Source organism: Macrobrachium nipponense, chromosome 19, assembly GCF_015104395.2.
Source record: "Macrobrachium nipponense isolate FS-2020 chromosome 19, ASM1510439v2, whole genome shotgun sequence".
Classification (NCBI taxonomy): domain Eukaryota; kingdom Metazoa; phylum Arthropoda; class Malacostraca; order Decapoda; family Palaemonidae; genus Macrobrachium; species Macrobrachium nipponense.
This window is the reverse complement of record NC_061088.1, coordinates 83,785,284-83,798,890: the sequence shown is the minus strand read 5'-3', so window position 1 is coordinate 83,798,890 and position 13,607 is coordinate 83,785,284. Positions and strand designations below refer to the sequence as shown.

Here is a 13,607-nt window from a genome sequence, read left to right as displayed (position 1 = left end):
ATACATACATACATAATGGACAGGTATAACTTGCTAAATAAGTTTTAATCGAATTCCCTATGCTAATAAATTATCAACTGCACACTTCGCGTCCATACTCTTACTGGCAGGAGCATAACATAGAAGTCCATGACCAAATATAAGAGCTGTAATTATAATGCATTTTCGTCCCCTAAACACGGGAATAATGTGACCATGGCGTAGCTACCAGGGAAAATGGCCGATAATAAAGTTCGTAACTTACATGCAAGTTGCCAAAGGGCTTCGGTCTTTTAAAGTGAGATATTTTCAGGCCTTGTGGCCTCTATTGCAAACCCTGTCTCATGGCTGGTAAAAGAAAATTTGTAATATTTAGGTCTTTCAATTGCTGAAATGACAAAAACTAAGATAACATGCTCTTTTGCATTTTTTATATATCTATGCAATAACCTACATAATAGAAATACTTCTTAAACATTTTCCAATGTGAAAATTGTTTTTCGATTAGTCGGGGAGTAAGCCTACAAATGAGTTTGTTGTTGTTGTTGTTGTTCTTGTTGGGGAGTTAGGAAAGGTCTATGGTAAAGGCATTTCGCGTTGGGTTAAAGAGACAGGTATTTTAGGATAGGATATTCATGATTTATGTATTAGAATGAAAATGTAAAAAATCAATAACGTACATGTTAAATAGTACAGAATAACGATTTCTAATAAAATATAGCGTATTTACTTTAATTTTCGTTGGTGAAACAGCGCTCTATACGACCGCAGATTTTAGCACGTGCCTCGAGTAAGCCGGAGGTCGGATCACGCCTTGTGCACTATCCCAACGAAGGGATCAAATGGAAACACGTACCAATAACGTTTCTTTCTCCGTCTGACATTTCTATTTCGAGCTCAGATTTTTTTTTCTCATCAATATCATTACTGTTATTACCAGTATTATGATTACTAGCTTTTATGCTACCTCAGCTATTTTGTGAATAAGTGCCGATTATTCATTTTCTTTTTTTTATCATGTCTCGTGTATCTAGATTGATTATGTTACTGTCTGCATTTTGTATATTCATTGTATATGACCCTGAGCTCAAATAAAGCATATTATTATTATTATTATTATTATTATTATTATTATTATTATTATTATTATTATTATTATTATTATTATTCAAGCGAATTCTAAAAAAAAAAATTCCGTCTTCTTCCATTTTCTTATCCCAAAGCTAATATAAGAAACGTTAGCCCTGCATCCGCTTTTCCAGACTCTTACAAACCATTCATCCTCTGAGGAGCCGTTTTTAGCCTTACCTTCAAGGTTAAGCTGTACTTCCCCCCCACCCGGCCCGGCCACATTCTTTGGCTGCTTGTTTTCTGCACGGAGGGCCATGCCGTGGATTTGTGTGTGCGCGTGTGTATCCATGTATATATATATATATATATATATATATATATATATATATATATATATATATGAATAACTTGATCACGAAGTATAAAAAACGTGATGCTATGTATAAATAAAGGTAGTGCCACGGAGGAAAAATGAAAAGACGGGAAATGGGAAATGTCGAGATCTTTCGGTCTACACGACCCTCTACTTGAGGCATTTCTCGTCTTTTCATTTTTCCTCCGTGGCATTACCTTTATTTGCTTGTATATATAAATTGTAAATGTATATATGTTTGTATACATATTTACATAACTTGCACACATTTATATATATATATATATATATATATATATATATATATATATTATATATAGTTGCATATGTATCTGGTAAAAAAGTGAACAGTAGGTTTCTACATATATATTAAATAATATAATATATATATATATATATATATATATATATATATATATATCTATATATATATATATATATATATATATATTATATGTTTACAACTCCTCAGCAACAGTAGCTGTTCCATTTCCGACTCTTCTAACAGTTTGTTTCTATTGATTGAGCAACTGAAAAAAACCCAAATTGAATGTAGCTTTACCTAACAATAGGAGAATCAATCTTTCTTATTATACCTTCACGAAATATAACAATTCAATTCTGGTAAACAAGAATAATACTAATAAAAAAAAAACCTTAAGTTTTTATTACTTTTCTAATGACACTTCAAGAATGTTATTCTTTCCAAAAGAGTAATCGTCTATTAAGGTTTTTCATAAACAAGGTTTGATCCGACCACAAGCTTACTCGGGGCGCGTGCTAAAAAAATTCATATGGAGCGTTGTTTCACCAAGGAAAATACATACACTGTACTTATTAGAAATAATTTGTCTGTACTGTTTAACATGCACATTATTTAATTTTTACATTTTCATTCTACTAAACAAATCGTAAATATCCTATCCTATAGCTCTCGTATCTTCAAGTCAATGCGAAAGACCTTTTTTAGACCTGCTTAAGCTTTCCTACCACCCCCCCCCCCCTCAATAAGAACAACAACAACTAGAACAAAGTAGTTCGTAGGCTTACTCCCAGAGTAAGCGAAAAAAAAAAACTCAGGAACTGGTGATTTGCTTCATTAAACAGTTAATTTTCATGAATCGCTTGAAACGACAAACAAACAACAACAAAACAGTTATGCATTTTTATTTCCCACTTTCACACAAAAATACTTTCAATCACCTTGTCACGTCCATTTGTACAATAAATCAACCTCCATCAGAAATGTCAATAAAACATTCCAATAATTTTTGAAAACGAACCGTGATTTTTCATTTATGACCCCTGAAATAATTAAATCATTCGTAATATATATGGAATGAACAGAAATTCGAATTTTTGGTGCTTCATTTACGCATCGAGGTAAAACTGGGGGGCTTTACGAAAACAAAAGGAGAGAGAGAGAGAGAGAGAGAGAGAGAGAGAGAGAGAGAGAGAGAGAGAGAGAGAGGAGAGAGGAGAGAGTAGAGAGAAGCAAGAAGAGAAGAGAGAGAGAGAGAGAGAGAGAGAGAGAGGAAAAAATAAAAAGATCCAAATTCTGCTATCATAGCACTTGATGAATTCCAAACTCATGACGCAATACTTCTTTCAAACGCGCAATTTGCATCGGAATAATCAAATTTTCAGTCTTTCCTCTTAACCAAACAATTGGATCAAGTTAATGCAATCAAAACTTTCGCTGCTAAACCAGTCGGCGGAACTTGGTCGAATTTGCATACCAAAAGCATACGTCGTGTTGTTAATTTGGAATTTTCATCTGAAGAAAACCCCGACTCATTATTTTATCGGCCATGCAAAATGCGCGCTTTAAAAGTTGACAGCTCGGCCGCTCTCTGCCGCCTCCTGTTACAAATCATTCCAGGGCTAAGCTGGAGAAATATTTCTCCGCCGGACGATTTATGCCGAACAGAAACTTTCCAGTTTCACTGGAAGGAAATTTCCAGGAAAAAAAACACTCTTGCCAGACACTTTCTGCCCAATAAAAAATCTCCAGGGAAAACATCTTTTGCCAAACACTTTCTGCCCAACACAAAATCACCAGGAAAAAATTTCTTGCTAGACACTTTCTGCCTAACACAATATCTCCAGGAAAAATTCCTTGCCAGGACACTTTCTTCCCAACACAAAATCTCCAGGGAAAAAAAATCTCTTGCTAGACACTTTCTGCCCAACACAATATCTCCAGGAAAAATTCCTTGCCAGGACACTTTCTTCCCAACACAAAATTTCCAGGGTAAAAATCTCTTGCCAGGACACTTTCTGCCAAACACAAAATCTCCAGGAAAAAATCTCTTGCCAGGACACTTTCTGCCCAACACAAAAATCTCCAGGAAAAAATCTCTTGCTAGACACTTTCTGCCCAACACAAAATCTTCAGGAAAAAACCTCTTGCCAGGACACTTTCTGCCCAACACAAAATCTCCAGAGAAAAAATCTCTTGCTAGACACTTTCTCCCCAAACACAAAATCCCCAGGAAAATATCTCTTGCTAGACACTTTCTGCGCAACACAAAATCCCCAGGAAAACAAACTCTCTTACCAGAAAATTTCAACCCCACAAAAATCCCCAGGAAAATATCTCTTGCTAGACACTTTCTGCGCAACACAAAATCCCCAGGAAAACAAATCTCTTACCAGAAAATTTCAACCCAACACAAAAATCTCCAGGAAAAAATCTCTTGCTAGACACTTTCTGCGCAACACAAAATCCACAGGAAAACAAATCTCTTACCAGAAAATTTCAACCCAACACAAAAATCTCCAAGAAAAAATCCCTTGCTAGCACACTTTCTGCCCAACACAGAAAATCCCCTCTCTTTAGGAAAATTTCAAACCCAACAAAAAATCTTTCCAGGAAAAAATCATCTTGCTACACTTTCTGCGCAACACAAAATCCACAGGTAAAACAAATCTCTTACCAGAAAATTTCAACCCAACACAAAAATCTCCAAGAAAAAATCCCTTGCTAGCACACTTTCTGCCCAACACAAAATCCTCAGGAAAAAATCTCTTGCCAGACACTTTCTGCCCAACACAAAATCTCCAGGAAAACATCTCTTCCCAGACATTTTCTGCCCAATGCAAGGTAATTACATCCACACTAAATGGGGAAAAAAACACTCTCGCTCAAACACTTTTTTTTACCTGCTACTGATTTTATCTTGTGAAACGGAGGGGTAAAATATTCTCTTATAGAATAATAATGCCTTAAAAATATTATGTCCTCTGGAAAAGAAATAAAAAAAAAACTTGGCCAAAATAGTTTCTGCCTGATTTAAATTAAATCCATTCTTACCTAGGAAAAAATCCTATTTCCAGTACAATTTCTACCTGATACAAACCTCTCGGAGAGACACTTTCCACCTCATAGAATATATATATCCACAGGCAACTGGGAAAAAGACTCAATCTATTTCCTGGCTTTGTTAAATTCCAATATCTGGCCCAGGTATTTTCTGTCCCGTTCAAATCCCACTGTTTACCTATTAATAGACTAGAATGTTGGCTATTAATGGACTTGAATATAGACTACTAATATACTAAAATATAGATTGTAGGTAATCAATGGACTTAAATATAGAATGTAGGCTATTAATGGACTTGAATTATAGAATGTAGGCTATTAATGGACTTGAATATAGAATGTAGGCTACTGACAGACTAGAATAAAGAGTGTAGGCTATTGATAGACTAGAATATAGAATGCAGGCTATTAATGGACTTGAATATAGAATGTAGGCTACTGATAGAGTAGAATATAGAGAATGTAGGCCAAAAGCCAAGCGCTGGGACCTATGACGCCATTCAGCGCTGAAACGGAGACTGATAGTAAAAAGGTTTGAAAAGTGAAACTGGAGGAAAACCTCTCAGTTGCACTAGTATGAAACAGTTGTAGGGAGAGGGTTGAAGGACAGAGAATATGAACGGAAGAACAGTAAAAGGATTGAAAGGGGGTTGCAGCTAGGGCCCTAAGGAAGGGACGCTGCAAAGAACCTTAATGAATGCCTACAGTGCACCGTGTGAGGTGCACTGACGGCACTACCACCCTACGCGGGTTTTTACTTATTAGGAAACACTCCCCTGGACACAGTTTCAACCTGATGCAAATGACATCATGTAGCCTGGCGGCCCCTGCCGGCCCCGACACCCCACCCCCCAAAAAAAAAGGAAAAATTCATTTAAAAATGCCTCTTACAAATTACATCCATTCAAGGACGAGTTTATATCATTTATTATATCCATTCAGGGCCGAGTTTATATCCTTTGACACAGCAAGGGAGGCCTCCTCACAAAGCATCAACAATTACAAAACTGTAAGCTAGACTCAGCCATTCGTCTTCATCTCTTACAGAAGAAGGTGGCGACTTTACCACTACTATGAAAGCTGCCTTTAGCATTAAGCCTAGCTCGCCCCTTTTCACCACATTCTATTCGCATAAATTTTGTTTGTATGGTGTTTTTACATTGCATGGAACCAGTGGGACCAACAGCTTTACGTGACTTCCGAACCACGTCAAGAGTGAGCTTCTAACACCAAAAATACACATCTCTGACACCTCAATGGAATGACCGAAAATCAAAATCGTGGCCACCCAAGTGCCAAGCAAAGACCATACCAACCTGATGATGCCGACTTACCTTATTACACTCCATGTAGAATCTGCCTTTCACATTCGACGATGTAGTATAGTAGATTCACACCAACCGTGCATTTGATGTCGAGGCCAGTTCCTTACGACGCTCGTGATTGGCTATTGATAAGCCAATCACAGGGCTGAACACTCTCAGTCTCCCTCGAGAGTTCACATAGGCAGGATGTATGTTCTATCTCTCCTGAGGTATACTTTCAGGAATCTACCATAGTAGTAATAGAGGCGTTTTCGAAACTTCCAACCAGCGAGCGACGACGCGGAAGGAACGATCGATGACCTTTGAAAAGGAGGAAGGTGCGAAAATAATTACACTTATAAAATACATTTTCTAAGCTTCAAATTCTGATACCGCTCTAATGACTACCAAAAGTGATGAATATTTACAGTGGAAATTTCTAAGAATATACCAGCCTTCTTTGAAAAAATCGAATTTACTTCCATCTCATACATATATAACACTATTTTTCATAAAAAAAAAGAAAAAAAATCATTCATTATAAACAATGAGGATTTTACCTTTCCTTTAATTCAGCAAGATCGGCGGCGCCAAAATCCGGGAATTCTGGGTTTCCACAGACTTCCTCTTCGAACTTGAACTTCAAAATGACGCCAAAAAACCGCAATTAACAGCTGGAATTTATCACTGCTGTTCACCAAACAACATTCGCATTGTTAAGATACTAAACTCAAAAGCAGTCAGACGATGATATAAATCGCATATAATTGATTGATTGTGTCTTTTAAAACTGGCGTCACAACATCTAGGTTATTATGGTCCGACACGAAAATAAAGAGACGAGACGACATTCGACAACCGACCGATTTCTAAGAAAAAATGAAAATTGTCCGAAACGCCGGAATTACTAAAACCGTCAATTATCGTTATCTGATTATCGTTATCTTAAGAGTCTTTGCTGTAATAGAAAGCATCAATTAGTTTTCCAATTCACAGACATTAAGACATTATCCAGAAAATACAACTGGAAACTGAAAAACCCATAGAATGGCGAAAAAAATCTTAGAAAAAATAATAATGCAAAATGCAATCTATTTATCTATTTAGATAAGTGGTCACAGGAAATCCCGCCAAGACGATTGGGCAAATAAAAAATATGTTAGTGCAACAATATTTCCAATATACAATCGTACTCTCGGTTAATAGGACTAAAATTCACAAATAATTATGAATTCCACAATAAACAAAGTGAACAGTGACGTGGCATACCATTCTGAATGAACTGCACATCTGCAAAACATCCGCATCTTGCGTCTTGAAAAAGATTTGTATCTTGAATCTTGAAAAGGCATTCAATCACAAAATTTAAAAAAAAATAATCCCCGATTTTAAAAAAAGATAAACAATGATGTAATGGAATCGTATCCTGAATCTTGAAAACGATTTGAATCTTGGAACGGCATTTAATCAAAATTAAAAAATAATCCATGATTTTTAAAAAAGATAAACAATGATCTAATCGAATCGTATCTTGCATCTTGAAAAAGATTTGTATCTTGAATCTTGAAATGGCATTAAATCAAAATAAAAAATAATCCCTGATTAAAAAAAAGAAAAAAAAAGATAACGCTGTAATGAAATACAGGATTTTCAAAAGAATAAAAAAAATAAAAAAATAAGAATAAAAAAAATTTCCTTCAGACAATTTGCATCATTCTGGATAATGTCTTGTCATTTACCCTGTGCTAAAGGAGTCTGCTACAAATGACAATGAATTTGCAATACTCTCTACGACAAGATATCAAACAAATACATTTCCTGCATGAAAGCAAACAGGAAGTAATATATGGCATGCACAAATATAAAAACACAAGAAAACAACAAAGTATATGGTAAAATGAATGACAGACCATAAATCGAGTACTACACTTTTGCATAAATAAAGTATATACATAAAAAACGTATAATACGCATACACCTAGATAAAAATACACCTTAATAAGACGCGATCTCAACCACATCTTAACACGGATAGAATAAACCTTGGAAAGACCACGTTCTTTCTTACACCTGTTAGTATATATATAAAATACACCATAACACCACTTGTATGTCACACCTCTACGTGAACAAAAGTACACATTAAAAGACCCGTTTCTTTGATGCACCTGTAGACACACAGAAATGTGAATTGAAAGACCAGATTTCTGTTGCTTTTATGGATCAAAGTCCATCTTAGAATCTCGAGAGAGATTCGCCGACTGAATGATTCCGAGTCAGATTCACTGACTGAATGATTCGAGTCAAATTCACTGACTGAGTGATTCGAGTCAGAATCACTGACTGAATGATTCGAGTCAAATTCACTGACTGAATGATTCGAGTCAGAATCAGTGACTAATTGATTCAAGTAGATTCAGTGACTAAATGATTCCGAGTCAGAATCACCGACTGAATGATTCGAGTCAGATTCACTCACTGAACGATGCCTTACTTGAATGATTCCGAGTCAGATTCACTGACGAATTAATTCGAGTCAGAATCACCGACTAACTGATTCAAGTCAGATTCACTGACTGAACGATGCCTTCTTACCCGACTTCAATGTTTACATCGAGTGGCGACGAAGAAGAAGGCAGTACAAACTACAAGATAAAACTAGAGTAACACAGTGGTAAGAAAACCACATACCTTTCGGAAGATAGGGTCAACATCTGTAAATAAAGAAAGAAAATGGCTGGTTAGTCAAAAGATGATACAATTTAATGAGCAAAATGAAGCTGAACAAAAACACGTAACAAAATGCGCCGAAGTTTCATCAACGCAATCGAGTTTTCTATATAGCGTCTAATATTGTATGAGCCGCGGACTAGGTAACTTTAATCAAGGCCCTGTGGTGGCCTGTTCTATAACGTTGCCTTAAAATAAAATATAAAAGAACTAATGCGACTAGAGGGCTGCAATTTGGTATGTTTGATGATTGGATAGAGGATGATCAACATAACAATTTGCAGCCCTCTAGCCTCAGTAGTTTTGAAGATCCGAGGGGGGACAGACAAAAGTGCGGACGGACAGACAAACAGCCATCTCAACAGTTTTCCTTAACAGAAAACTAAAAAGCCCCATGATTCAGAGGAAAGCGAAATAAAATTACCTACAATTTCAAAGACAAATTCGATTTCCGACCTTAAAACAAAAAGTTATGTCTAATTAGAATGCAACTTTAACGCTCATTTCCGTTGCGCCATAAAATATTAGAATATGATTAATGCATCGGGGAAAGTAAAAGTGCGGAGCAACAAATTATACGAGAGAGAACATTTTTCGTGTATCATCCTCATAAAAGGGACTCGGGGGGGAAAAATAACTGAGGATAAAAATTACAAATCCAATTGAACGATAATTCCAGCAATTTCTTCCTTTTTTCTCCTGCTTTTCCGTTCAAACACATTAACTATATATATATATATATATATATATATATATATATATATTATATATATATATATATATATATATATATATATATATATATATCAATTCAGGAATGCCGAAGACACATGGATGTTTTAAAAGATATATTCATTAAGAAACGTTTCGCACATGACTATGTGCATCATCTGTCTGAAAAATGACAAAATAACAACATTAAAAATACTAAAAATACACAGGATTCTTGAAATGACAATTAAAAACATTAAAAGAAGGTTGGTGTAACAGCAGTTGTTTTTACTTTGCTTCTTTTTTAGTCTTTTAATGTTTTTAATTGTCATTTTAAGAATCCTGTGTATTTTTAGTATTTTTAATGTTATTATTTTGTCATTTTTCAGACTGATGATGCACATAGTCATGTGCGAAACGTTTCTTAATGAATATATCTTTTAAAACATCCATGTGTCTTCGGCATTCCTGAATTGATGTTTGAGGGTCATACTGCAGATAGTATATATATATATATTATATATATATATATATATATATATATATATATATATATAATTATGTATAGTATATAAATAAAGGTTTTTTGCCACGAAGGAAAAAATGAGAAAGCGAGATAGCCAAGTACTTTCGGTCCTGTTCAGTAAAGGGTCCGAACAGGACCGAAAGTACTTGGCTATCTCACTTTTTCATTTTTTCCTTCGAGGCAAAAAACCTTTATTTATACATAGCATCATGTTTTATATACTTCGTGATCAAGTTATTCATGTATGTATATATATATATATATATATATATATATATATATATATATATATATAATTCTGTATGTGCATATCCATGTAGCTATATTTCTATAAGAATTTGTAGTATCTAAAACAAACTAGTAAAAAATGGGCCGAAGTTTCTTCTGCGCAATCGAGTTTTCTGTCCGGTAATAGCATCAGCCCCGGCCCATAACACTCTTAGCCGCATCCCATGAAACTCTGCCACGGGCCTGTGGTGTCCTATGTTATTGGTACCTACGGCGCTGCCAGAAGTACGATTATGGCTAACTTTAACTTTTAAATAAAATAAAAACTACCGAGGCTAGAGAGCTGAAATTTGGTATGTTTGATGCCTGGGGAAGGGTTCATCAACATGCCAATTTGTAGACCTCTAGCCTGCGTAGTTTTCGAGATTTGACGACGGACGGACAGACAAAGCAGGCACAATAGTTTTCGACATTCAACTAAAAGCATATTTAGCAACGTGAACAAGGTGACCTGTTCAAGACGCTCGTTTGTTTGTTTGAATGGTGTTTTTACGTTGCATGGAACCAGTGGTTATTCAGCAACGGGACCAACAGCTTTACGTGACTTCCGAACCGCGTCGAGAGTGAGCTTCTAACACCAGATATACACATCTCTGACCCCTCATTGGAACGCCCGAGAATCGAACTCGCGGCCATCGAGGTGGCAGGAAAAATCCATACCGACCACGCCACTGAGGCGCTCCTGTTCAAGACGCAACCTGAATCCCAAAATGTCACTGAATTAACTTTTAAATCGAATTACCCTTTCACGGCGCCTCACAGAAACAAAATTTGAGCGCACAAAAGGAAAATCAACAACCAACTAATTGGAGGAAGAGACCGAGCTACACAATTCGCACGAGAAGACTTGAGTGATTAATAAACCCAGCAAAAATAACCGCAATTCACAAACAAAAGCAGGAACGGGAGAGAAAAGAACGAGGGGCTATTGTCATGGGCAACATGATGAAAGAGAAGGGAGGAAAATACCTGTGGAGCCCCCACAACAAGAACGAAGGAAACGTCTGCTGAACAATGAACAAAAGCAATTACCAGAATGCGCATGAAAGCGCTAAGCTGGAAGTCTGGCCAACGAATATTATCCCAAGGTCTTGAAATAACTAGGGAGATATCAATACAAAAGAGAGAGAGAGAGAGAGAGAGAGAGAGCGGTCAGACCAACGAGACTCATCACAAACACCTTAAAATAACTTATGAGATATCAGAGCATAATCCAGAGAGAGAGAGAGAGAGAGAGAGAGAGAGAGAGAGAGAGAGAGAGAGAGAGAGAGAGAGAGAGAGAATCAAGAATTTAACAGAACTGTAATGCCTTTTCAATTCAAGTAAATTCACAGAAATAAAATACTAAGGCAATGACGTCAAAAGACTCATTTTAAGATCAACGCTCACCTCGCTCTAGGTCTAGAAAGTGTCGCCAGTCCAAAGCCAAGTCCTCAAAATCTCTCTATCTTACTGCAGACGACGCGTACACAGACAAGGAGGTACAGTCTTCAGTCAAACCAGCCAGACACATTACCAGGAACTGGAATTGGAAATTAGGATCTAGGCCAAAAGGCCAAGTACTGGGACCTATGTGGTCATTCAGCACTGAAAAGGGGCTTCAGAGTAAAGGATTTTAAAGTCAGAGAGAAGAAAGAGAATTCGGACGGAGGTACAGCAAAAGGAATGAAATGGGGTGCAGCTAGGGGAGGAAAGGACGATGAAAGAACCTTAAGTAAAGCCTACAGTGCACCGCGCAATGCGTACTGATGGCACTACCCCAATATGGGGGACACATACCAAGTTGAAATAAAGTATATACTAGGTGTTTATATGTACGTGTGTATATATATAAATACATATATTTATTATATTAATATCAAATATATATATATATATATATATATACATATATTTTACATGTATATCATTTTCATATTTTATATATATTATTTATATAGAGTATATACATATATATATTCTATATATATATATATAATATTTAAGTATTTTATATGAATATAAATGTTTATATGTATATATTACTATATATATATATACTACTATATACTATATATATAGATATAAGTATATAATATACATATATTTATATATATAACATATATATATATATATATCTATATATATATCTATATATATACATACAATATATAATATATATATATATATATATATAATATATAATATATATATATAGATATATATTATATATATATATTATATTATATATATATATATTATATATATATATATATATAATTTTACAAAAACGCGTTTGCCTGTATAGCAGTCCATGCTAAGTTCCTTCTTTTCACGGGTTTTGGGGCCAAGCTTCCATTAGTATTTTCAATTCACATGCCTCCAATGCCTGCAGTGGCAAGCATATGGCTTACGGTAAATGCACAAGAGCCGTTTTACTCAATTCTTCCAGTAAAATCCTCTTGCTCCATTAAATAGCTAAAAAAATTATTCATCCCACTTAAAGCAGAGAAAGATTCTACACATATCAAACGCTGGTATTTCATTACCTTTTTATTTCATTTCTATGTATTTGGTTCACTTAAATTAATTCATGGAAATTGCAATACGTCTGTAATCTGAACGTCAAATACGTTCCACTGGAAAAAACATATGAACGTTCGATTAATTTCAATATTTTTATATCAACAAACATTATTGCCTTTTATCTCAACGATAAGTAAATTACTGAACTGTTCCCGGACGATTATTAGCCTTATCTTGCGTGATTGCAAAAAATACCGTTTATAAATCGGTACAGACTACGGTAATTCTTTATTGAAATGGTACCTGAATATACATATCTGATATGTAATGCAACATAGAATATTCACATGCTACAATTATAGTAAAAATTAATTCAGTGAGTGTCCGCACACATGATTATATATACATACATACATACATACATACACATACATTTATACATACATACATATATATAAATATATATATATATATATAATATATATATATATATAATATATATATATTATATATATACTATATATATCATATATATAATATATATATATATCATATATATATATATATCTATATATATATATATGTGTGTGTGTGTGTGTGTGTGTGTGTGTGTGTGTGTGTGTGTGTGTGTGTGCTGTATCTGTTACTCAATATCAGCAATCACGGTGCCCATAAAAATGCATATATACACTTTATCCAAACTGAGTACTGAACAATATAAACATTATATTTAAAAGCTGAGCTGCGTCACTCGAGCAAACAATACTGTACTAAAATATGAAAATATTATATAGC

The 13,607-nt window shown here is 35.0% G+C and overlaps 1 long non-coding RNA gene across 2 annotated transcripts in view; it reads right to left on the bottom strand.

The window, feature by feature from the left end:
• LOC135213110 (uncharacterized) overlaps positions 1-13,607 on the bottom strand; it is a 281,005-nt gene that overhangs the window by 244,178 nt on the left and 23,220 nt on the right. For both annotated transcript variants that reach the window (XR_010314081.1, XR_010314080.1), the window contains exon 3: positions 8,744-8,766. This is a non-coding gene — a long non-coding RNA (uncharacterized LOC135213110). The remainder of the gene's footprint in view (positions 1-8,743; positions 8,767-13,607) is intronic.